General features: G+C 46.2%; 1 long non-coding RNA gene across 1 annotated transcript; it reads right to left on the bottom strand.

Annotated features, from left to right (window-relative positions):
• Positions 1 to 4,365: 4,365 nt before the first annotated feature.
• On the bottom strand, positions 4,366 to 6,230 carry LOC136938248 (uncharacterized). The gene is made up of 3 exons (XR_010875247.1): positions 5,922 to 6,230; positions 5,700 to 5,833; positions 4,366 to 4,984 (listed from the first exon to the last, which is right to left on the bottom strand). It is a non-coding gene; the product is annotated as an uncharacterized lncRNA (long non-coding RNA).
• Positions 6,231 to 23,322: the final 17,092 nt, after the last annotated feature.

Raw genomic sequence — 23,322 nt, 5'->3', positions numbered from 1 at the left:
GGCAGCTCCAGACAACCGTGGGTGACGATTCAACCCGACCGTGGGTGAGATTCGAACCGGCGATGTGTGAACTCCAAGTACCCAGTGACTTGTCTTTGTTCATGCCCTTTAACCGCCACACCACGGAAGCCCTTCGCAGAGAAGTACTTTCTCCGGGCGTTCTTGACATGCATTTCAATGCCAATCTTTGCTTTAAAATTTGGCACTTGGAATCAAACAATCAACTTTTCGGTTTCAAGGCAGCCGCTCTCCTCACTGAGCCATCCAGGCTATAACAGACCTTTTCTCTGTGTGTTTTTCAAGTGCCTCTTCCAATCTGTGCTTTAAAATTTGGCAACAGCTGCAGCCTGGCTTCAAACCATCAACCTCTTGTTTGTAAGGCTGCATCCCTCACCCGTGAGCCATTGGGACTGTTAAGACATTGACACTCCTCTTGGGTATTTCACTGGAAGACTAGCACATTGAGTTCAATTAAAACTCACATGTGGGTGGGGATTGGACTAGCCATGTCACAACGCCCATCTAGCCAATTACTCATAATTAACAACCACTAACCCCCTCTGGCGATAACAGACCTTTTCTCCGGGTGTTCTCCAAGTGCCTCTTCCAATTTGTGCTTTAAAATTTGGCACCGGGAATCAAACCATCGACCTTTCGTTTTCAAGGCAGCCGATCTCCTCACTGAGCCATCCGGGCTATAGCAGACCTTTTCTCCGGGCGTTTTTAAAGTGCCTCTTCCAATCCGTGCGTTAAAATCTGGCACTGGGAATCAAACCTTAAACCTTTCAGTTTCAAGGCAGCTTCTCTCCTCACTGAGCCATTGGGACTGTTAAGTTATTGCCACTCCTCTTGGGTACTTCAAGGGAAGACTTGCACATTGAGTAACTCAATTAAAACTTACATGTAGGTGGCGATCAAGGGTAGGCAACTCAAAGCCGACCATTGATTTAATATTTATGACCACAGTAGCCCACCTGGGAATCAAACCTTCAACCTCTTGGTTTCAAGGCAGCTTCTCTCCTCTCTGAGCCACTATGGCTGGTGAATTATGGTCACCACTCTTGGGTACTTCACTGGAATGAAGACATGCCATTGAGTAGCAAGATCAAAACTCATTATTCACACAGTCCCCAGTGGGCGGGGATCATATCATATCAAAATGTATTTGTCTAGCCCTTTTCACAAGCGATGTCACAGAGTGCTTCACATACGCCCATAGAACTGCCCCTCAACCAACCTAAACCTTCAAGGAAGACAAGGAAAACCATTCACAACCACTATGCACTTTGAGATTTGTTTCAAATGTAAAGTGCGTTACAAATAAAATCTATTATTATTTTGGGAGTGGATATTAAATACATATGACATCAGTTAAGACGACTCTCCAGCTGCTTCGAACCCAAATAAAAGAGTTTGAACCTGTGACATCTTGATCTGTCATCTCATGCTCTAACATACTGAGCTAAACCTAACTGAGTTGTGATTTGTGAAACACACCTGACAACCGTTTGCACTGATTGGCATTAAGATCACATGACCCCGACCACCTATCCAGATAAATTAGATCTAATGCAACAATCCCTAGTGTAGAAACAGTTAGCAGATCCAGCTCTAACATTGAGTCTATGGGAAACCAAGTCATTAAAACTGACTGCTTGTTTTAGATCTATAAATGCTTTCCCAACTGGATGGGCTTAATGTTGTGACCCATCCAGTTGAGAAAGCACTTCTAGATCTAAAAAAAAAGCAGTCAGTTTTGAGAATGCATTCCCCATAGACTGCATTTGTGAAACACACCTGGCAGTTGTTTGCATTGATTGGCATTAAGATCACATGACCCATACCACCTATCCAGATAAATGAGATCTAATGCAACAATCCCCAGTGTAGAAACAGTTAGCAGATCTAGCTCTAACATTGAGTCTATGGGGAACCCTTCAACCTCTTGTTTACAAGACAGCCTCTCTCTGAGCCATAAACTTGATTTTAATATATTCTCATATGTGAGATAAGCCTTCTTATAAAAATATATATTTCATACTTAAAAACATATGCCCGTAATCTACACCGGCTCTACAAGCCTAAAACCATGAACCTACACCTGGATAGCACTGAGTACAGCTAATATAACAAATAAAGACCCAAAGAGAATTTCCATATTTGAATCAAAATAGGACAGATAAGAAATCAAGGTGTAATTGCTCCATCTTGTTCCTCCAAGAGGTGGTTTCTGTTGGGGAACAAAATGAAATGCATGTCAATGTTTGCTATGAAGTATATGAATCCATATTGTATGTATGCATATCTAATTATAATCATAACACTGATTTATTCTTGAGTATGAGTAGATAATGGGTGATAATAGCAGATAAATACTGTTCAGCCAAACTAATGTCCCCTCCAATGACTCCCATCTAAACCAACAACTTTCAGAACTGCAATGAGAACTTGTAATGCTCACATGACACTACTGGCTCCTAAAAACCCGTTCCATAGGGCTGCGCTTTACCATCGCCATCTGGTGTTTTACTGTGGGAACTGCACCTGTAATTCTCACTTTAAGACACTAGATGGCGGTATTGAAGCTCAGCCCAATGGCGCTGTCGAAATAGTGCCCCTTAAAAACCCGTTCCATAGGGCTGCGCTTTACTACCGCCATCTGTTTGTTTACTGTGGGAACTGCACTTGTAATGCTCACATTAAACCTTTAGATGGCGATATTGAAGGGCAACCCAATTGTGGCATTTGAATAGTACCCCTTTAAAAACTGCTTCCATAGCGCTGTAATTATTAGCTTCATTGGTAACATTAATCTGCAATTAATAAAAGTATGAATTAGTCAATCATAGCTAAAAATATAATGTTATGTAAATATATATGTCTATTGTATAATTCACGTTTTGTTCATACCAACCAAGTTAACAAGGTTGGGATGTGTGATGTGGAGCTCCCCTGCAGATGGTTTGGTCCATTTTAATTCAACACCTGGACTCTATAAAGCCAGCTCATTTTGTGCATGTGATGGGTACTTAGTGCTGAATGAATGCCTGAAACAGTGGTCTTTTCTTGATTATGGGCACAAATACATTTATATTTGAATTGCTGAACACTTGTCTTTTAAAATAAAAAATATGAAGTCACTGATTTGCTTCCATAAACCATACATTTGTACGGTACCTGAATTTTTTACATTATGGGATGTCACGGCCCAAACACCCTCTGACGGGCAGGAAACACATCAAAGCTTTCGAGTTTTTTTTTTTTTTTTTTGCAGATCTATTGTCAAGTGCAAGAGATATCATTGATTTCTTTATGAGTGTGTCATTATCAATCCATCAGTTTAAAACACCGGTGCTACTACTGAATGCAACATACTGTACCTCCTAAATATGTTCTGCAAACCTATTCAGTTTGTATCAACTACACTCCGCAGAACCCACCTACACCAGGGGGGATAATCTTCCAGGAGGACACTAAAGAAGCTCCAGAAGGTTCCACCCCTGAAGAGAAAAAGGAAACCATATCCTGTTGCAGCTGCTCTACGGAACCAGGTCTTTCCTGAATAGATTTAATCGTTATTGGACTAATCTGCACAGTTAAAGGTCAAACAGACACCATTGGTGACTCAGAGTAGGGTTGTGATCTGATTCTGAGCCCATGTCTCTAAAAAGGGACGTCACGATCCTGGCTGTGACGCAGGTCATTTTAGAGTTGTCTTTGGAAACCTAAACAGCTCTGACATGTTTTGCTGGATATACATCCGCCTGGCGTCCCCCTGCATTGTCAATAGGTAAACACTACCCAATCACAGACAAAGTGAATACGCACACACTCGACTGAGCCACGTGACTATAGGATGGAGCCGTCGATTGACACAATATGTAAACACTGATATTGTGTGACAAGGTAGATTAGATATTGTGCAACAGAGAATCCTACAATGGAAGTCTCTCTGACCCTGTCTTTATGGGTAACGATTAGATTCACTCCATGATTGGCTGAATGGAGCAGGTGAGTTCTCACATCGTTGGCCCGCATGGGGGTAAACAGCCCAGGTGATGCAGACCACCCACCACAGCGACATGTTGATTTAGTGACACCGGCGTGACAGCAACGAAGAGGAAATTAAAGATGAAGGGAGAGAGCTTGCTGCTCGACACCCAGTCAGACCACAGCTCAACTCTCACCCCACATCAGGCCTCTGCAACCCTGAACCTCAGAGAGACACTGGCAATACTGGGTCAAGTTGCAGGAGAAGATATGGATGGTGACAGCATAACAACTAAAATACGAAAAACCTCGCGAAGGTTTGACAGAGCACAGAATGAGTATATATTCATCGTGTGAAATATTGAGTGACTCAAGTTCCAATCGTATGAGATCTTTAATGATGTGCAAAGCCTGCATGTGTGTTACATTTACATTAGGACATGGAACAATAATAAGAACAATCTGACAGGACAAATAATAGTCCGGCAGAATGGAACAAGGTGCACATCACTTTAGTATGGAAGATGGTGTATATATGTTCCATTAGATCTTAAGTAAAATAATAGTACAGTCTGGAAGGGATAACTATTTCTACTGTACAAAAACAGTGTTTCCAATGACTGGCTGTAGGACGGGTTGATAGAGGGTTGATATCACACACACACACACTAACAAACAAACAAACACTACGTCTTTTCCTGTCATAGCATAAAGGTTCACTTCTCATCAATGATGTGTTACGGTTTTCGGCACCATCATTGTAGTCATTCGACAGTTTTTAAACAATATTTTTTCTGAAACACCAACATGCACACCCACAACCTTTAGTCTGTGAGTGTGCATGTGTGTGCAAGTGTGTGTTCGTGAGAGTAGTCACGTTCCAGGTCATTCCTCTGTCTCCTCTTCGCTTGCATCGCTCAGAGGGAACTCGCGACACTCTCTGTGTCGTGTTGTAGTTCTTCCTGTGCATGGGACACTCCTGGCCGATTATAGCCTACAAACACACACAAACGCGCTTATTATTGGAAAGATATTCAACTGTGTGAGCTCTCAGTCTGTAATGATTTTAATAGTTTAATCTTTGTCTAATGGGCGACTGTAATTAATTCCTGCCGTCTGTTTCAGTTACACCTGTCGCTTTAAAGTAACTGACCCTCCGGCTTTCATCATCATCCTAATGATTCCGCCAAAACCCACATCAAACAGAAGCTTCACTAAAGTATACTTTACTAAATTATAGTTCCGGATGACACGGCTTCTAAACATTTCTGTCTGAGCGTAGAGACCAAAACTGGGGAGAGCACTGTCTTTGAAAGTCTTCTGATTGGCACAGACACAGAAATACTGAGAAACCAGTAGTACACACACACACACACACACACACACACAGACATACTGTACATACACACACACACAGTCAAGCACACACACATGCAGCTCTGCTCCTTGTGTGTGTCAGGACATGTCGTCCCAGACACTGTGGTGGGGGGCGGCATTAATACCGGAGCCAGGTGAACAGGAACAGGAAAGGCCCAAATATGGTCAGGCGGTTAAAACTTGTTATGATTATTAGTCTGAGCCGGCAGGTGGTTTAAGTAGCTAGTCTGGTGTCCCGTTAGGAATTACTTTTTTTGTTTGTTGACTTGATTAGTTTAATACACAAGCAAAGTCTGAAGTATCACACTCAGGCACACAAACACATGACTCACCATCTTCTCTTCCCGCACGGCTGGGTTCCTGAGGAAGAAGCAGAGAGGCGCGTACAGGATGTTGATGATGCCGATGAGCACCATGAGGTAGGGGAACCCGATGGCTCTCACGAGAGCGCCCCCTGTGGACGGACCTGGGTCACAGACAGGGAACAGGTTCGGGTCACAGAGGAACTGTGACGTTTCTTCAGGACTGTGGTGAGCGTGAACGTTTTTACTCACCAACAGCGAAGCCCATACACAACGCTACATCAGCTATGGCATACACACTCCCATAGACAGAGGAATGACGTATGTCTACCAGGTATCCCATCATGGCCATAATGGGATGCAACCCTGCATCCCTGCGATGCAGTCTAAAGGTGGCATTGATCAAGCAAGCAATATCCCACTGCCTGTACGAGCTAGTCATGTGGATGTGGTTGTACCTGTATGAGAGGGGCTTCAGATGTGTACAGGTGGTTGAAGAGGGCGTGGTAGAGAACCTCAGCTGTGTTGTACTGGTGCATGCTACTTGCCTGTTAGTGAGAGCGTCGCCTGGGTGAGTGGCACAGTCAAAAGAAAGAAAAGAAGCTCGACTGGATCACTGCCTCTAGTTATGTAGTACCGGCCACTCCCATTTTTAATTGGCAGGGGAATGTGGATTGGGTTTGTTTAGGTGTGCTTGTTTGCTCAATCGCAAAATAACAATCTTCATGTTTGTATGTTGTATTGTAAATATATATGTCTATTGTATAATTACGTTTTTGATCACACCAACTAAGTTAACAAGGTTGGGATGTGTGATGTGGAGCTCCCCTGCAGATGGTTCGGTCCATTTTAATTGAACATCTGGACTCCTTGTGTATGTGATGGGTACTTAATGCTGAATGAATGCCTAAAGGGTGATCTTTTCTTGATTATGGGCACAAATAAATGTATAATTGAATTGCTGAACTTGAGTTATTGCATTAAAAACTAACATGTTTTGAACTGTGAGAACTAATTTTTTATGTAATTAAAGTAGATAGTTTAGCTTTCAGTGATTTTCAAATAGTTTCATAATATTACGTTCAGTCTGAAGTTTATTAAATGTTTATTTAAATGAAGTTGGAAGTATCAGCGTGTCATCCATGAGCCAGAGTTGGGGGACTGGTAGGGTATCCACACCGTTCTTGGGTACTTGCCTCTGCGAATCTGTTTCTAGATTTTAAAAACTGACAGTAGCCTGGAATCAAACCTTCAACCTCTCGTTTGTGAGGCTGCGTCCTGATGAGAGCTGATTGGGAGCGAGCTGCTGTCACTCACACACAGCAGCGTGCTAGCCCCTACTGAGAACCAATGTGCACCACGAAAAAACTACTAAAACCACACCACTGTAGAAAACCTGTTTATTAGACAAATTATACACAGAAAGCTTTGCCACTTGTAAGAGGCCCCAATTTGTTCCCGCTTGAATAATATGCAACACATACAACAAAATAGGCCTATATTAAATACTGTACATAATAGTCAGTTTGAAAATTATCAAGTTATCCTGTACGTTCTATGTATGAAATTAAAAATGGCGACGGGCATTGCAAGTTTTGCATGCTTTCTTTTCAAGAACTTGCCACATTTGTTATTTAGCCAGCGAAATAAAAATGAACTTAGGATGACATGAAAAACCCTTGAGTGGGTTTGGATGGTTTGGGTAGAGATAATTCTGCATGTATTAGCTAGGGGTGACCGCTAAACTCAAAACTATTATGATATACTCTTTTCTCTTTAAACAAAATAGCGTCAACATGTAAAATATACATATTTTATAACGTCTCTGTCATTTATACTAAATAAACCTTTGAAAATGTCTTCTGTGACCTATTTATAATTTTATAGCCGTACTGTAACTTGTAAAGAAACAACTAGAATTCTTGCTCCAAACACTGCAGCCTGTTTCTCTACTCACAACATTTGCAGTTTTTAAGTCTTAAGATAACGAATAGAAAGCTCATTCTAAACAACTAACATTATTTATCAAATATTAATACAGTGTTAGTGAAACATTTGGTTCCTCTTTCTCCACCCTCCGACCCTCCTACCATGACAAAATATCTATCCCCCCTCCCCACAGCTTTCCCACAGAATGCACCTTAATGGTCTGGTTTTAAACATATTGGCACTTAAAAAAACAAGTTAGATAAACTGTACCCTTAACGTGTAAGAAAGGAAACGTAAATATATTTCAGACTGAGCTTTTAAAGGCTGCAGCCAATCAGCTACCGTCTCTCAGTGTGTTTATCCAGGGGTAGAATACTTCCTGTCAGAAAGGGAGGAGGAGGAGGGAGGAGGAGGAGGAGGGGGGGGGGGGAGGAGGAGGGGAGGAGAAGGAGGGAGGAGGAGGGGAGGAGAAGGAGGGAGGAGGAGTAGGGGAGGAAAAAGGGGGAGCGGGGAGGGGAGGAGGAGGGGAGCGGGTCTGGCTGGTAGTTAAGGCCGTGCCATATGATGTTATCTGAAGAGCTTTATCCTTCACCTGAACCCGACTCCTTACACCCGTTAGCCTTGGGTAGGAGAATGACTCTGCAAAACCAGATGCTTTCCTCCACTGAGTTTTGAACTGAACTAGAAATTGGGTGGATTAAACAAAATTAAACCTTAATGAGTTATGACGCAGAGATAGACTTTAGCACTCATTTAAGCAGTTTTCAAAATTGGCGGGAAAAAAATAACGATTAGACAGCTTAGAACAAAGTTGTTATTCTTTTTTTCCATATTTTTTTTTCACTTTCTGACCAAACACATTCCACGCATTTAAAATCTATTTTTCAAAACAAAAGTCAATAAAAGACATATATTTCTCAGCAGTTTTTTTAAGTCCTCAATCTTGTCTTTAATCTCAACTTTTTTTTTTTTTCAAGTCTCCCTTGGCACTATCTCACACATTTGTCTCCAGTCTTTTCCCTTGAAGAAGACAGCACAGCAATAGGTGAGAAAAAAGAAATCAGAACTACGTACAATCAGTTACAGGTCTGTGGGCACTGGTACAGTGCAGTGAAAACCATTGTTTTATGTGCCCCAAAATGGCAGAGTGTATTCAAAATGGCGGAGCATGGCGAGCCTTTTCTCTGCAGGGGAGGCCAGTCCTGTGGTGGCCATCTTGGAGCCAGTTTCACATTAGGACAGGCATTTATGAGCAACACCAGAGACGCTTGTGGGGATGGAGATCCCCCAGTACGGTGAAAGGCAGAAACAGTACCAGTCTGACTGGTGGACATCAGTTGAGAACTGAGTTGAGTTCTCAGTAGCAGTAAAAACTGTTTCCTCCTGGTCTTGTCTAGGAGACAGCTCCTTCCCGGAAAAAAACAACCCCCAAAAATATTTGAAAAGATGCCATGGAACAGAACAGGTAAAACAGATCACCCTCTCCACAGAGAAAATAATCTCCCAAACGACCACGGAAACGACAACAAGAAAGCAAGGTGTCCCCATCCTTCCCTCCCTCCCCCCTTCTCCCCCCTCCCTCTCCCAGTTGAACCCCGGCACTCCCCCTCTCTCCCTCCACCTATCTGCCTCTCCGCCCTCCCACTGTCCAAAACAAATCCACCCCTCCCTACAGCCCCCCACCCCCCCATAAAATAACAAAAGAAAGATTCCTATGTACACAGATCTCTTCTTTCCCTCCCCCCACAGTAGTAGTAGTGCGTTTGTTTTCGCATCCCTCTCCTCCCTCCAGCTCTCCTCCCTCCGCTTCCTCCCTATATGGATGTGCCTCTGTCTGGGTCGTTTCCGTAGCCAAAGTTGGGCGCGGGGGTGGGCTGGTAGGGGATGGTGGACATAGTCTTGATGGGGCTCCGGAAAAATCCTCCATTGGGGGCTCTCTGCCGGAAGGGCCCGCCCCCAGTCCGGTGGTCGGGCATGCCCCCGAAGGCGAACCCCTGGGCGGCCTTGGCGGAGATGGAGCGGCTGAGGGTCTGGATCTGCTCCGGGATGAAGGTGGTGGTGGTGATGTGTGTGTTGCGGAAGTCGCTGATCTGCTCCAGGGCCTGACGCGCGGCGGGGAGGGAGTCCATGTCCAGGGGGGTCAGGTCGATGGAGGAGGTGGAGAACTGCTTGTGAGGGCTGTCATCCTCCGTGCACAGGCTGTTGACACGGCGATGGAGGTGTTCCAGGTCGATCTCCTTATCGTCCTGCAAGGGGGGAGGGAAGGGAAGGTGGTGTAGAAGGGAGGAGGTAAGGAGGGGGAGGGGGAAGGGTGGTGTAGAAGGGAGGGAGCAGTCGGAGGAGTGGGGGGAGGAGGGGAAAGTGGTGTAGGAGGGAGGGAAGGGAGGAGTAGGGAGGGAGGAAGAGTAGGGAGGGAGGAGGAAGAGGGAGGGAGGGAGGGAGGGAGGGAGGGAGGAGATAAAGAGATAGAGCAGCACAGGGTCAGGGGAGAGGGAGGATTTTTAAGTCGGAAGAAAGGAGGAGGAGTTAAGGTTAAAGGAGTGAAGGATAAAGGGATGAGGGGGAACAAGGTGGAGAGAGAGGATAGGGGGAGAGAGAGAGAGGGAGAGAGACAAAGAGGGAGAGAGAGAGGGAGAGAGAAACAGAGAGGGAGAGAGAGAGTCAAAGAGAGATAGGGGGAGAGAGACAGAGAGGGAGAGAGAGATAGGGAGGGGGAAAGATAGAAGGAGAAAGGGGAGGGAGAGAAAGAGAGAGAGGAGGGTTGTTGAGCAGCGGAGCCGGGGCCAACGGGTTCAACCAATCAGGATGAAGGGAATGAGGACGACAAGGCGATGACAGCGATGGAAGTGAAACGGAGATGGCGTGAAAGTGAGAAAGAGTCATTAGCATTGGATGGAGTGATGAGGGGGTGGAGGGGAGGGGGGGTGAGAGGAGGGGAGGGGGGCAAATAAGCACAGTCTGAGCTGCAGTCCAGCATGTAGAGAATACACATGCACGCTCACAAACGCGCTTTCTCACACACACACACACACACACACACACACACACACACACACACACACACACACACACACACACACACACACACACACACACACACACACACACACACCATCTCTACAGGGTTTATTAGGGGTCTGCAGCTTCTCTGGAATCCAAACACACACACACACACGCACACACACACACACACACACACACAAACACACGCACACGCACAAACACACACACACACACACACTGTCCATTCGCATGGTGCTTTTGGATTCCAGTGTGCCAGAGATACACACAGGCAAGCATTACCAATGTCTGGAGTTACTAGTAGATTTATAGATTAAAATCGATTACTGATCAGATTTGGTCATTTGTCACTGACAATTATTCAGTATCTTTATGTTTTGTTTGATGGACTATAAGGAGATTGGTAGACATGATCTAATCTGTGTTTTGGGTGTGATTGTGTACTTTTCACACAATGCTTATGTCTGAGGACTCTTCCTTAAGTTATACTTAGAGGAGGTTTAAAACCATCCTCCACAAATACTGAAATATCTAAAACACAACTTTTGTAAACATTACAGGAACAAGCCTACATTCAGGAATCATTTCTCCTCGTTGTAATCTTAGGGAAGGCAACACTCAGAGATAGGTGTCTCATGCTTGCATTGGAGGCTGGGGTTGAGGCTGGGGCTGGGGCCCAGTGTGGATAGAGGTGGAGCCCCAGTAGGCATGGTGGCTGTGCCCGTTGGGGGGGAGTCGGGAGTCGGGGACAGGGTTCTGGAGGTGGGGGTGGTGGTGGAGGCACTCTCCAGTTGGAAAAGGGGGTGAGGTCTCCCCGGTGGATGGGGGGAGGGAGTTGTTGGCCTGGTGGAGGAGGGGGGAGGGCGGGGCTGGCCCCATCTGGGGTGCGAGGGAGGGGTGGGGCAAGGGGATGCCCTCGGTGTCAGCGAGGGAGGGGGAAAGGGGGGGCGAGGTGGTTCGTGGTGAGCTGTTGTGACACAGGGAGGAGGAAGAGAAGAAGAGGGTGGAGTTAAAGGTGGAGAAACGAGGAACGAGGAAGGCAAGAGAAGAAGAGGAAGCAACACCAGGTCATTCTGTTGACTGGCGAAAGAGGTGCATTATGGGAATCTAGGGGGAAAAGGGTTGTGGACGGCTATCAGTGAGATCAGAAGGTGAGGATTTTGGACGTTTGCTGAGAAGCAAATCGTTGATTCATTGGTCACTTCTGTCTGTTAAATGAACCAGGTGGAACGTCCCTTGTCAAGCATCATTACAGCTGATTTAACAAAGGCCTAACCTTCAACAGAAGGAGTGTGTATCAGTGTGGATAGACCTTGTTGAGTAAATATATACATACAAAAATACATATATAAAAAAAAGGATTGGGTTGTTGTAATGACTGACAGATCACTTCAGGTGCCTCTGACAATAATGCTATTAGTGCCCTCTAGTGGCCAAAAAAGGAAATTGCGGCAGGACAAAAATAACGCTTGATATGTTTTCAGCCACAAAGCACTTTTCAGATTACTCAAATATCTCCACCACGAATCTGCATGGTTAAACATGACTCCATCGATCAATATAACTAATAAATCTCTGCATCTCTCGACAACAGATCAGCAGTGATCAAGTGGGTCAGCGGTTCAGGAGGAGTGACCTGGGCCTGGGGGGGGAGGCGGTGAATGTGGTCATCCTCAGTTTGGGGGTGAGCTGGGGGTGGTGGCTGGGCTGGTAGGGGTGCTGGAGGATGAGGGCGCAGGGGAGATCGCAGCACGTGGGGTCCTGGTAGAGGGTCGGGGGGTGGCCCAGGGTCAGGGGGGTCTCCCCCAGGGTGTGGGGGCACGGTGCGGGGGAAGGGGACCCCTCAGCCTGGGTCTGGTGGGGGGGGGGGGGGGGGGGGGGGGGATAACAGTGTGTGAGAAAAGAGTGAAGAAGGGAGGGTGGGTGGGAGAGGTTGTGTGTGTGTGTGTGTGTGTGGTGTGTGTGAGGGTGATCGTGTGCCGGTCGATGCGTGCCAGAGCAAAATCAGAGAGCAGGACACACACACACACGGAGACACACACACACACACAGAGAGAGACAGACACAGACACGACAGACAGAGCGAGAGACAGATGGGAGGAGGGCGGGGCGGGGGGGCGAATGGGAGGGAGGAGAGAGGCGAGGGTGGGGTGGGTGAGTGAGAGAGAAAGCACAATCAGCAAAGGAGGAACAGATCAACCATCTGGGAGGGGGTGCCCAAGACTCAGGCTGTACCTGGAGGGAGGATGGGGAAATGGCATTTTGTATTGTTCTCTCTCGCCCTCAACACAGAGTACTTATCTACAAAACAAAACAAACAGGCAATGAGACCGCGCAGGGCCGTCACAGTCATGAAATCAAACAGACCTGGGTCACATACTCGAATCTGGTAGCTGAACCAGGGCGCATTGGGTTTATTCTCCAGGGCAGCGCTTTCGGGAGTGTACAATTTGTCTCTCTGGTTAAATCAGGCGCGCCCCATGATAGTATTGGACCCAGGTCTGAACACAAGTCAGTCAAGTAGAAGTGATTCACAAGATGGCTGGCCATTTTTGTGAGTTCTTCACAGGCCCTGTTTGAATACTAGTCCTCATTGGCTGACTATAGGTTCCTGTTGAGCCTAAAATGCATTCTGATTGGTTCCCTTCCAGGAATCTCTGGTCTGATTGGACAGTACTGGTGGAGGGGGCTTGGTTCAAATTCTCTTCCACCAGATCTCTCCCTCAGGAAGGGTGGAGGGAAGGAGAGTTGTTGACAGTATTCAAACAGGCCCTACATCATCCTAGATGATAGTCACACACCAACCAACCCACCCAGACCTCTCCCTCCTAAACACACACCATGGTTGTGCACATGGCTGTAGAAGATACACACAGCTGCTACTGGTTTGGAGGGGTTTGGAGGGATGGTGTGAAGGATACTGCACTACAGACTGAGCATAGCGTTGAAATGCTGTTTTACTGTGAGCAGTGGACTGCATGATGGAGTCAGAACATGTAACAGATTCAGATGTTTGAGTGTGTGAGAGTGTGTAAGAGTGTATGTGTGTGTGTGCGTGTATCGAAAGCCTAAAACAGAGCAGGTAGAGTATAGTATAGTCCTCATCAAGTAATCATCAATGATGCAAAGTGTATTTTTCAACTTTTCTTTTTTTCAACCTGTAGCAACTTTTTTTCTCCAAAATGCTTTTAAACCCATAATGTTTTTCGAACCTGTAGAATTATTTTTTCGAACCTGTAGAAACTTTTTTTTACACTTTTTTCAAAAATATATTTAACAACCTGTTGATTTTTTTTCAAAACTTTATTTCGAAATATCTTTTCGACCATTCCAAGCTTTTATTTTGAAACCTTTTTTCGAAAACCTTTTTTCAACCTTACTAAACCGGAAATGAAATAAGGCAAGCAATGACAATAAATGATCATCTCCCCAAATACAGATAAAAACTAAAATAAACGAGCCCCGCTTTAAAATGTAATAATTATAAAGTACAGATATTTGTGAGTGAAAGTAAAAGTACTGATCCCAGAATAATCAACATAAGTACAGTAACAAAGTATTTATACTTCGTTATTTCCTATCTTTGTGAGTGTCTATGTGTGTGTGAGAGTGTGTGTGACTGTGTGTAAGTGTGTGTAAGAGTGTGTGTGTGAGAGTGTGTGTGTGAAGATACGCTGGGATGGACTGTCTGTCAACAAACATCACAGATGTTTTACACAACACGGAACACACACACCACAGAAACACAACACTGACAGAGCTGACGGAAGCATTTGGTCTAACAGCAGCATTCTTACACAGGACCCACAACATGTGTGTGTGTGTGGTATGTGTGTGTGTGTGTGGTATGTGTGTGTGTGTGGTGTGTGTGTGGTATGTGGGGGTTTGTGTGGAGGAACGTTCACCACTAGTCTGTAGAACGTGTGTTTGGACGGTCAGGTGACTCAACTCCCAGCCAAAGAGAAAATTAAAGACTATTCAAAATGGCCGCCAACCGCAGGTTGCTGACTCGGCCTGCTTCCATTTCCTCCAAAGCCAGAGCTAGCCAGACAAGGAGTAGCCCCTTCGGGAGAGAGTAGCCCCTTGGGGAGAGAGAGCGCTAGTTGAAGAGCTTCTCTCATCATCACTGGCCCCTCAGTGCTCCGCTACAAAGACCTTGAACTGATCACAGACAAAAAACGATCAGGGTTGCTCGGCCCTCTGGGTAATCAAGATGGCGGGGGGGTCTGGGTCTGGCTTGTTTGTTGACGATCGGTGACAGACATGCTCGCCGGACTGTCCGACAGATGAAAGCTACTCTCGGAGTAGGGGGTTGTGGGTAAGAGGGGGGGAAGGGGTGGGGCAAGGGGGGGAGGGTTCTATTAAAGCTTTCTTGGTGGGAGGGTGAGGCATGTTACATGGGTCTGGATGTCCTCTGAGTCGAAGCCAGGGCCCCATCTCTCCTCCCTCCAGCCCAGATCAAAAACTGGGGGTTATTGTTGAGCCTGAGATGAAACAGGCACTCAGTGGGACGCCCAGAGGGCTCCTGTGGCGTTCCTGGGATTCTAAGACCCTTCAGAAGACACATGTCCCAGGGGCGTCTGGTTTGGACATGAACCATGAAGAACCACCACAGATCTGACAGAGATGAGCAGACTTCAATGAGGAGGTGGAGAGGAGAGGAGGAGAAGAGAGGAGAAGAGAGGAGAAGAGAGGAGAAGAGAGGATGAGAAGAGAGGAGAGGAGAGGAGGGAGAGGAGAAGAGAGGAGAGGAGAAGAGAGGATGAGAAGAGAGGAGAGTAGAGGAGGGAGAGGAGAGAAGCGAGGACATGGGTGAGAAGACAGGAGAGGCATGAGAAGATAGAGGAGAAGAGAAAAAATGAGAGGAGAGGGAGAAAGAAGAGACGATAGAAGAGAAGGCATGGAGGTTGTGACATCCGTCTCTGCTAGATTTTGTATCGTCAAGGCATGTTTCCTTAACCCACTGCTCCCTAAATTGGTTTTCCAGCTTGCTAATAAAACCGATTAATTTCACACCATAACTTAACATAAAAATAAATAACATAATTTAAATCTTATCTTAAATTTGTCTGCGCAGCATCATGGTTAGATTACCGTAACCAACACAGGATTAATAATCAGTTAAGGAAATGTGAAAATGTATTTTACTTGATTACATTACATTCAGTTCATTAATGTGTTGTTTTGCATAATTGCGCCCGCTTTTTCTAGGAACCCAGTTTCATGCTTCTTAGTAGGAGGAAGGAACACAAGCGCACCATCCTCTTTGTTCAGCGCTGTGGCTACGCATACGAGATGGAATAAAGGAGAGAGAGGCAGAGACAGAGAGAGATAGAAAGAGACAGAGAAAGAGAGACAGAGAGAGATAAGAAAGAAACAGAGAAAGAGACAGAGAGACAGAGACAGAGAGAGAGAGACAGAGAAAGAGAGACATAGAGAGTAGGAAGATAGAGAGTATATGGATGTATCGTCTATCGGTCATGTTATGTGTGTGAAGAAGTATGACAAGCAAACGCTAGTGGAACATCTGGGTTCTCTGTGGTTCTCTAAGATCCTCCATGGTTATCCACGGTTCTCACAGTGCCCCATAACAACGTTCTCCAGGAGAACCGTGGGGGACATGAAATGCTGCCTTCCATCTTCACAGTACGCTGAGCACAACAGGGATGTATGGCCATGCTGAGCTGGGGGTTCCAGAACAGGAACTAGTTGTTCTCAATTCCCCCTCTTCCCCAACAGCCTCCATCACTGCTGGGACGTTGCCGTGGCAGCAGGTCTGATTTATTGTAAGGGGTCGGTAGGGACCGGCGAGGGGGCGATTGATTCCCCCCCCAGCGCAGCGCTGCCCGAGGAGGCCTGTGTGAGGTTGTGGTTATGGTCAACTGATGATGTCGGTGATTGTATGATCGGCGCCCCTTGACCTCGGCTGCCCCGCCCCCCCCACTCCACCAGACAGCCACCACTCCCCTCTCTCCCTCTCACCATCCTCCCTCCCCCCTCTCTTCATTCCCTCCCTCAACTCCCCTCCCTCCATGCCTCCCCACCCTCCCCTCCCTCCCACCTTCCCCTCCTCCCTCTCCCTCCCTCCCTCCCTCCCACCTTCCCCTTCTCCCTCCCAACCCTCCCACCACCCCTCCTTCCCACCCCTCCCTCCTTCCCCACCTCCCTCTTCTCCCTCTTCTCCCCTCTTCTCCCCTCCCTCCCTTCCCTCCCTCCCTCCCTCCCTCCCTCCCTCCCTCCCCTCCCTCCCTCCCTCCCTCCCTCCCTCCCTCCCTCCCTCCCTCCCTCCCTCCCCTCCCTCCCCTCCCTCCCTCCCTCCCTCCCACCTCCCCCACCTCCCCCCTCCTCCCTCTCCTCCTCCCCCTCACCTCCTTGGAGGGCACCCGGGGACCCCTTCCTGCGTGTCCACCAGCTCTCCACGGTGGCGATGAGGCAGGAGAGCAGCACGCCGGCCGCCAGCACGCAGAACACGCCGGCGAAGCTGTGGATGTCCAGCGCCCCGCCTCGCTGCCGGGGCTGCACCGAGGAGAACAGGTCGCACGGCCCGGCGCGAGGCCACCACTTCAGCTTCAGCACATCCATGTCCCCACTCTGCTGCAGCTCCAGGATCCTGCAGGGAGCACACACACACACACACACACACCCACACACACACACACGTACACACACACACACACACACACACACAGACACACACACACACACACACACAGACACACACACACGTACACACACACACACACACACACACACACACACACACACACACACACACGTACACACACACACACACACACACACACACACAGACACACACACACACGTACACACACACACACACACACACACAGACACACACACACACACACACACACACACACGTACACACACACACACACAGACACACAGACACACACACACACACACACACACACAGACACACACACACACACACAGACACACAGACACACACAGACACACACACACACACACACACACACACACAGACACACACACACACACACACACAGACACACACACACACACACACACACACACACACACACACGTACACACACACACACACACACACACACACACACACACAGACACACAGACACACACACACACACACACACACACACACGTACACACACACGTACACACACACACACACACACACAGACACACACACACACACACACAGACACACACACACACACACACAGACACACACACACACACAGACACACACACACACACACAGACACACACACACACACACACACACACACAGACACACACACACACACACACACACAGACACACACACACACACACACACAGACACACACACACACACAGACACACACACACACACACAGACACACACACACGCACACAGACACACACACACACACACACACACACACACACAGACACACAAAGACACACACATCCATTCACAGGCATGGATGCGCGCACACACACACAGGCAATAGTTAGCCATTAAAATAAATCAGATTACAACGAAACAAAGCTGTATCTGTCAAATAACAGGTTTTGACTCTCAGCTTTGTTTGAAAATAAAGGCATAAAGTGTTTCTCTCAAAGGCATCCATCCCTTTCTAGGCAGTTGGTACAAGGTGTTATTTATTGGTGCCTGTCTGAAGTATTTTCTCATTCAAAGCACCACACAGACACAAAACCATCATTGACATTCACAACACATGACCTGTCTGACTGCAGGTGCTGTAACCACATTCCACCACTAGAGGGCAACAGCACCTAGACAATATGTCTCCTCTGGTGACCCTTGTGTTGGTCTGTCAAAGTAATTAAATACATATTAATGTGTTTTGTAGCAGAGAACGTGTGCTTTGTCTTGATGTCATTATGCCGGCCAGCTAAAGTAAATGAATTACAACATTAATAAACAAAGACCTCACACACTGATTGGGAGCCTGTTAATTTACTGCTGTGCCATTTAGTGGTCACACACACATACACACACACACACACACACACACACACACACACACACACACACACACACAGAGGCATTCACGCACACACACATACACATACAGGCGTGCAAGCACACACACAAGCGCACACACACACACACACACACACACAGTGACAAGAACGATTAACCTGACCTTTAACCTCTGGCCTTGTAAGGACTCTAAGCACCAGGTCAATCACAGATCCTGCTAATCGATAATGACGACAGCTGATGTGATTGATCAAGCCAATAAAGTCGACAGAGGAACGTAATCTTTCATTCGAGGCGTCCCTCGCCCCTCGCTCCTCTAGAGCAGCAGGATGGAGGGTGAGGAGAGAGAGAGAGAAAGAGCAGGATGGAGGGTGAGGAGAGAGAGAGAGCAGGATGGAGGGTGAGGAGAGAGAGAGAGCAGGATGGAGGGTGAGGAGAGAGAGAGAGCAGGATGGAGGGTGAGGAGAGAGAGAGAGAGCAGGATGGAGGTTGAGGAGAGAGAGAGAGAGCAGGATGTAGGGTGAGGAGAGAGAAAGAGCAGGATGGAGGGTGAGGAGAGAGAGACAGCAGGATGGAGGGTGAGGAGAGAGAGAGAGCAGGATGGAGGGTGAGGAGAGAGAGAGCAGGATGGAGGGTGAGGAGAGAGAGAGAGAGAGAGAGCAGGATGGAGGGTGAGGAGAGAGAGAGAGAGAGCAGGATGGAGGGTGAGGAGAGAGAGAGCAGGATGGAGGGTGAGGAGAGAGAGAGAGAGCAGGATGGAGGGTGAGGAGAGAGAGAGAGCAGGATGGAGGGTGAGGAGAGAGAGAGAGCAGGATGGAGGGTGAGGAGAGAAAGAGCAGGATGGAGGGTGAGGAGAGAGAGAGAGCAGGATGGAGGGTGAGGAGAGAGAGAGACAGCAGGATGGAGGGTGAGGAGAGAGAGAGAGCAGGATGGAGGGTGAGGAGAGAGAGACAGCAGGATGGAGGGTGAGGAGAGAGAGAGAGAGCAGGATGGAGGGTGAGGAGAGAGAGAAAGAGCAGGATGGAGGGTGAGGAGAGAAAGAGCAGGATGGAGGGTGAGGAGAGAGAGAGAGAGAGCAGGATGGAGGGTGAGGAGAGAGAGAGAGAGCAGGATGGAGGGGTGAGGAGAGAGAGAGAGCAGGATGGAGGGTGAGGAGAGAGAGACAGCAGGATGGAGGGTGAGGAGAGAGAGACAGCAGGATGGAGGGTGAGGAGAGAGAGAGAGAGCAGGATGGAGGGTGAGGAGAGAGAGACAGCAGGATGGAGGGTGAGGAGAGAGAGAGCAGGATGGAGGGTGAGGAGAGAGAGAGACAGCAGGATGGAGGGTGAGGAAAGAGAGACAGCAGATGGAGGGTGAGGAGAGTGAGACAGCAGGATGGAGGGTGAGGAGAGAGAGAGAGAGAGACAGCAGGATGGAGGGTGAGGAGAGAGAGAGCAGGGTGGAGGGTGAGAGAGAGAGACAGCAGCAGGATGAGGAGAGGAGGGATAAGGAGAGAGGAGAGAGGGATGAGGAGAGAGGGAGAGATGAGGGGATGAAGGAGTGATGTCACTCAGAGTAATGAGACGGAGAAAACGATGCAACTCCCTCACACGCTCGGGCGCTCTGTCAGAAACCTCCAGTGTTCCTGGAAGGAGACCCAAGATGGAAGGCTATTTGAAGAGTGTGTGTGTGTATGAGTGGACTTGCTTAACTACCCTTGAGGGAGGGAATCTCCTCACAACTATCATGAAACAGGAAAAACTTGACCTTGTTGGGGTCCCTAACTGTCCCAAGGGTTATAATTCATGTCCACACAATGGACGGAATTGAATGGTCAGGGCCCACTTATGGCGTGAAATTAGTGCCAGGAGAGCGAGCTCTGTAAAAACGATTTGTAACTTGCAAAAAAGATTTGTGTCTCCGTAGAAGAAAAAGATTTGTGTACTTGTAAAAAAGGTTTTGTGTCTCCGTAGAAGAAAAAATTCGTGTACTTGTAAAACAAAGTTTTGTGTCTCCGTAGAAGAAAAAGATTTGTGTACTTGTAAAAAAAAGTTTTGTGTCTCCGTAGAAGAAAAAGATTCGTGTACTTGTAAAAAAAAGTTTTGTGTCTCCTTAGAAGAAAAAGATTCGTGTACTTGTAAAAAAAAGTTTTGTGTCTCCGTAGAAGAAAAAAGATTTGTGTACTTGTAAAAAAAAGTTTTGTGTCTCCGTAGAAGAAAAAGATTCGTGTACTTGTAAAAAAAAGTTTTGTGTCTCCGTAGAAGAAGGCGGGAACAATGCTCCCAAAACCATCTAAGCCAATCAAATATAGCCATTTCTGTGTCTAGTATTCATTGGAGATTTTCGTCTGTCTATCACACAAAGAACGTCAGCGAATAAGAACAAAACTAGAATGCTGATGATTTCAATGGCGAGTCATTTGGTAAGTAGTTCAAAATATCCATTTACATTTAGCAGACGCTCTTATCCAGAACGCAGTGGGTGGGATTAGAATAGAAAATATTTAATTCTATTCTAATCCCACTTAGTACTGCTAGTTTATGTACCCTTAGTATAGATAGTCCACATATTTAAATTTTAGGTATATGTTTATTGTATGCACCTTCCTGCCAAAGCTAATTCCTTGTCTGTGCAAACTTTTATGGCAAATAAATTCCATTCTGATTTTGATTCTTACAGTAAGTACAGGGACATTCCCCCAAGCAAGTAGGTGAAGTGTCTTGCTCAAGGACACAACGTCAGTTGGCATGACCGGGAATCGAACTGGCAACCTTCGGATTACTAGCCCGATTCCCTCACCCGCTCAGCCACCTGACTCCCCGGGCATGCATCCATGGGCATGTATCTTCAATGCAACATTTAAAGATTATTCGGTTAGCACTCTCTTAACAGTATAAATTAATGGATAAGAGTCGTAGTAAGTTGAATAGTTTTTAATGTATATATGTATTCGGATATTTAATTAGACGACCAGTCATTAAACCTAGCCTTAGTTTGACAATGTGCAGCTAAATGGCAGGGAACTGCCGCGAAATCACTCAATATAGTTAGTGGTTTTCATTCGAAATGAAAGCTGGCAGTAAATAATACACTCTAGAGTGAAAGATCCATATATTTTTAATTTATGCGCTTAACTTTCCCAGCCAACATTTGAGATCTATCCAGTGTGTCCAGCTCATGTTTAGTTTAGCATGGCGAATACACCAACGTTAAAAAAACATGTAAAGTTGTGAACGCTTGGTATGATGCTTACCGGCTGCAATTTAGCTGCACATTGTCCAACTAATGCTAGGTTTAATGACTGGTCGTCTAATTAAATATCCGTATACATATTACATTAAAAAAACTATTCAACTTACTACGGACTCTTATCCATTAATTTATACTGTTAAGAGTGTGCTAACCGAATAATCTTTAAATGTTGCATTAAAGGTACATGCCCATGGATATTTTGAACTACTTACCAAATGACTCGTCATTGAAATCATCAGCACTCTAGTGTTGTTCTTATTCGCTGACGTTCTTTGTGTGATAGACAGACGAAAATGTCCAATGATACTAGACACAGAAATGGCTATATTTGATTGGCTTAGATGGTTTTGGGAGCATTGTTCCCGCCTTCTTCTACGGAGACACAAAACTTTTTTTTACAAGTACACAAATCTTTTTCTTCTACGGAGACACAAAACCTTTTTTTTACAAGTACACAAATCTTTTTCTTCTACGGAGACACAACTTTTTTTTACAAGTACACAAATCTTTTTCTTCTACGGAGACACAAAACTTTTTTTTACAAGTACACAAATCTTTTTCTTCTACGGAGACACAAAACTTTTTTTTTACAAGTACACGAATCTTTTTCTTCTACGGAGACACAACTTTTTTTTACAAGTACACAAATCTTTTTCTTCTACGGAGACACAAAACTTTTTTTTTTACAAGTACACAAATCTTTTTCTTCTACGGAGACACAACTTTTTTTTACAAGTACACAAATCTTTTTCTTCTACGGAGACACAACTTTTTTTTACAAGTACACAAATCTTTTTCTTCTACGGAGACACAAAACTTTTTTTTACAAGTACACAAATCTTGCCTTCTTCTACGGAGACACAAAACTTTTTTTTTGCAAGTACACGAATCATTTTCTACAGAGACACAAATCTTTTTTGCAAGTTACAAATCGTTTTTACAGAGCTCGCTCTCCTGGCACTAATTTCACGCCATACCCCACTAGGCTAGAAAAACCAACTTAGGTATGTGTGTATGAGAGTGTGTGTACAGTATGTATGTGTGTATTAGAGTGTGTGTACAGTATGTATGTGTGTATGAGAGTGTGTGTACAGTATGTATGTGTGTATGAGAGTGTGTGTACAGTTTGTATGTGTGTGTATGTGTGTGTAAATAAGTGTGTGTGTGTGAGGACGGATGGATACTTTGACGTGTCAACACTCCTGTTGATTAAAGTTCGAAAAGGAAGGAAAGGGACAATGATCCCACGATGTGAAACTAAAACTGCAATATTTTGTTCTCCCCTGCTTGCCGTACCTTGAGGTCCCACACAGACACAGCACTGTTTATGCTGAGATCTGACACCTGATCTCAGAGGGACCTTTTAAGATACAGTTTACAGGCGGACTGCACCTTTAAGTTTGCAGCCCAGTTGTACGTGGAATGTGCACGTGTGTGTGTGTGTGTGATGGGGACAGCCATTATAATTCTGTG

The sequence above is a fragment of the Osmerus mordax genome, chromosome 28 (assembly GCF_038355195.1).
Source record: "Osmerus mordax isolate fOsmMor3 chromosome 28, fOsmMor3.pri, whole genome shotgun sequence".
Classification (NCBI taxonomy): domain Eukaryota; kingdom Metazoa; phylum Chordata; class Actinopteri; order Osmeriformes; family Osmeridae; genus Osmerus; species Osmerus mordax.
Note: the sequence above shows the minus strand (reverse complement) of the source record. Positions and strands in the feature narration are given on the sequence as shown.